Source organism: Aplysia californica, unplaced genomic scaffold (assembly GCF_000002075.1).
Source record: "Aplysia californica isolate F4 #8 unplaced genomic scaffold, AplCal3.0 scaffold00375, whole genome shotgun sequence".
Classification (NCBI taxonomy): domain Eukaryota; kingdom Metazoa; phylum Mollusca; class Gastropoda; order Aplysiida; family Aplysiidae; genus Aplysia; species Aplysia californica.
In genome coordinates, this window is record NW_004797645.1 from 368,702 (window position 1) to 372,978 (window position 4,277).

Below are 4,277 nucleotides of genomic sequence, written 5' to 3' on the forward strand. Positions count from 1 at the left end.
CAACACATACCATACCACACCCCACCATACCATACCACACCACACCACACCACACCACACCACACCACACCACACAATACCACACCACACCACACCACACCACACCACACCACACCATACCACACCACACCACACCACACCATACCACACCACACCACACCACACCACACCATACCATACCACACCACACCATACCATACCATACCATACCACACCACACCATACCATACCATACCATGCCACACCACACCATACCATACCATACCACACCACACCACACCACACCACACCACACCATACCATATCACACCATATCATACCATACCATACCATACCACACCATACCATACCACATCATACCATACCACACCACACCATACCACACCACACCATACTATACCACACCACACCATACCACACGACACCATACCACACCACACCATACCACACCACACCACACTATACCACACCACACCACACCGTACCATACCCCACCATACTGTAGCTGTAGCCACCAAATATGGCAACGCAGAGAATTGAGACCTCGGCTATGCTTATTAGGTCAAGTAAACTGTGAACCTGGGGTTACAATTGACTTATTCGGTATACTAATAAAGTAATACAGAACGCACCGTATTGGCCTGTACTTCACCACAGCATAGCATAGCATAGCATTGCATGGCATTCCACCATACCACACCATATCATATCTCACCATAATGATTACCGATGTGTATGAGTGGGATTGAAAAATATCTCTACTAACGCGCACTCGAGACCTGCACCAGAAAATCGAGGGAGACAGAAAGAAAGAAAAAGAGAGATCCGGGAGACAATCGTCTTATCCTTCTCGCCGCACCCTGGCCAGTGATCTCACCGATATATAACACACACGCACAGGGCAGGGGCAGCAGTTGAAGGCAACACTTGGTGTGCAGAAACGATTGTTCTTGTTCAGAAAGTTTCCGCGGAACTCCAGACATACTGGTTTGTCTATCTTTTTGGCTTTTGTCAGTCTGTTTGGGTTTTGCCTATCTGTTCGACTTTTGTCGGTCTGTTTTGGTTTTTTTCTGTCTGGTTGGGTTGTGTCTATCAGTTTGGCTTTCGCCTATCTCTTTGGCTTTTCTCTCTTTGTGACCGTTGACTCTGATTTTTCTCTCTATGTTTGACTTTTACCACTCTGTTACAAATATTTTCCCTTTACACACAACACGTGTTTGCTCTTTACGAGCTTATGGTCTTTATGTTTGATTTAAAATGTGACTGCTACAGTGAAATTAATTGTATTAATTGTTAATTGTAGGTGATGTTTATGCTCCAATCGACACAATTCTGACCTTTAGAAGGCGGGCTTCGAGGGTCCTGCCTGTCCGGACCAGCCCGATTTGAATGGGATACAACGTCCTGCTATGCGTTCTAACCGCTTGGGAGTCGAACTCAGGTCTCCTGTGTGCACGTAACTGCTCCACCACAGATGCTGACATGTTTGAGTGTTGTTTCTCTGTCACAAATGTGAGGCAGCGTGGTGGAATCAGGCTCTCGTCAAAATAATTCAAAGTTCAAAGAGCAGAAACTTGCTTTTTTCTGTTGGTTTGGGAATTTTTATCAAATTTTTGTTTTTTGGGTCGACACCTTTCATGCCCATTAAAGAACTCATTTCTGTGTGGAATTTTCTGAAAAACGTTGATTAAAGGTACAATAAATGTAAATTTTAAATTACCTCGGACTCCTAAGCTAAGGAAGTAACTCATCTTTGGCGGCCATTTTCTCACTAATTTTACCTCTGAAAACAGGTGACCCTCACCTCCTTCATTCACAAATATATCGACTTGTATTCAAGACAAATGGATATTTTTTTCATCCTAATAAACACTAGTGAACAAGCTTTATGTTGATACCAATAACTCTACATGCCCAAAAATTGACGAGAGCCTGATTCCTCCACGCTGCCTAACAAACAGTTTTATTCTATAGCAAACTTGCGTTTACACTCTACATACTCAGGCCTTTATGTCTGATGAGAACTGTGCTGGGACTCAGAACAAACTACAAAAAAAAATAATATCGATATTAATTAAGATGTCTTTTTCTTTAAAGAGAACTCCTCAAGTTACGAAAGTCTAAATCTCAGTTTCGACGATCATTGAAGAAGCCGTAGTAATCAGCAACCTGCTCTGCCTTCTCCAAAACTAATTCAAGTTTATCACAACAACTACGTTTTAAGGTTGTGTTTCAAAACATATTACTTTTGTTTAAAAAATTCGGGTGTTCGGGAAGGGAACTTGGGCCCTCGGGGTTCTGAGAGTGCTAATTGTGATGGTCAACATTGTATTGTTCTTTTGGAAAAAAACAACAACACTTTTTGGACTTTACAAGAATGGAAGAAACGCATGCAGATAATAATATTCAACTAAAGTGTAATATATTATTATTATATCACTTTCATTTTTAGAAATTAAACATGATGAGGAAATAAGAGCTGGCAATAATATCTGTTGCATCAAATGCATCACTTAAACCGTAATATGCAAGAATTTGTCACAGATTCTTTGAAAGTTATATGGATGCAATCGTATCATATCTGTGTAGAAAAATAGATCAACAGCAATACTCGTTAATGATTATTTTGATAGCAGACCTATCGCCGATTGTAGGAAACGTTCAAAAATATCTTTTTGTGTTGTTCTGTGGTGGCATGATTTTGGTTGATGTCAAAAAGTGCAATAGGCAAACACAATTAGCGATATCGAGAATACACCACAATCAATGTATGTGTTATACCAAGCGTAGACCGCTAATGTGATTTATCTGATTGACTCGTGGCCAGCCAGTTCTTTCTATCAATATGGAAGGGTTCAAACTAATAAAATTATGGACCTAAAAGGTGATGTTTAAAAAAACAAATTAATTCAATAGAAATTCCCAAACGAGAAGAAAAATGCCGTTTTCTTTCTTTTAATTATTTCGACAAGCGACTGATTTCACCAAGACGCCTAACATTTATTACTGCTCATGACGAGTTTCTGAGAGAGGCAAAATTAATCGTGTCCTCTGTGGACCAGTGTGCTTAGTCGGGTTGGGTCAAAACTATGTAAACATACACTAGTATGGGAGCAAAAAAAAGTTTGAGACATCGATGAAGTCAATAACAGATTACTGGGCTATTCCACTGTATCTGACGGGACAAATGAGTTATTTTTTCTGTCCTGTCAGTTACTGAAAAAATGACGTCACACAATTTGCCTTCTGTACTGTTGTTGGTTGTGGGTTTTTTCAAATTATTGTATTTAGTATAATTCTTGACATGGCTTTCAAGTGTTCGGATCATTTAAAATTGAAATAGATTAAATTAATTGGTATTGAATTTTGAATTACTGTGTTATCATTGTAAGAAAGTATAGTCCAAATGCCCCGTCAGATACCGTGGAATAGCCTTACAAGGTGTAATATCAGGTATCCCGGATAACATATTGTGACAAATGATAAGGCACTAATTAATTATACTGTCCCCTGTTTGCTAGTTTCTGTGTTTTGATCAATCTAGTGAAGTGCATAAAGAGGATCGAGTTTTTCTTGAACAAGCGTCTGAGGAATATACTGAAGATCAGATGGATATACTAAATCACCAACGAGGAAGTATTGATTAGGAAGAACGAGACAGATTCCAGTCAGAGAGGATGTGGGAAAAAGGCGTTGGGGGTGAATTGGACACACTTTCAGGAAGTCAAGCAGCTGCATAACAAGTAAAGTGTTAGATTTGAGCCCACAGGCTAAAAGATCAAGGCAAAGACCACGTCGAACCTGAAGAAGAGTAACGGAAATGGATGTACAGAAAAGAGGGAAGACTAGCCCAGGATAGTGAAGGGTGAAACGTGTTTGTTCGTGGCCTATGTCCTGATCCAGGGTGAGAAAGGCAATGATGGAGCTGGTGACCAGGTTGGGACTGTTCCGTAAATTCCGAAAAATGATCTCTTCCATATTAGTGTTAACTTAAAATAGTTGTTTTCGCCATCCTGTATGTAAAGTATAACCCCCGAAAAGAAATATCCATGTTTTCGCGCATCTCAGCGACTCTAGCCCGTCGTTTCATATCCCTGCAAGACAAAGCACCAATCCTATCGTTTCTGATGTTACCCCCACCGTGGCCCCGGATCGGCGCACTAGGTCAATAACCTTTGGAACAAGGGTATGGGGTTAATCAATTTTTACGAAGAAAAGGTAGAGCGCATGAACTGATTACTATGTTCTCTCTCTCTCTCTCTCTCTCTCTCTCTCTC

At 40.5% G+C, this 4,277-nt stretch overlaps 1 protein-coding gene across 1 annotated transcript in view; it reads left to right on the forward strand.

The window, feature by feature from the left end:
* Window positions 1-710: 710 nt before the first annotated feature.
* The window catches only part of LOC101864238, a gene marked incomplete in the record, with an annotated part of 27,784 nt that continues 24,217 nt past the window's right edge, over window positions 711-4,277 (forward strand). Inside the window, 1 exon segment of the mRNA XM_013085452.2 lies at window positions 711-987.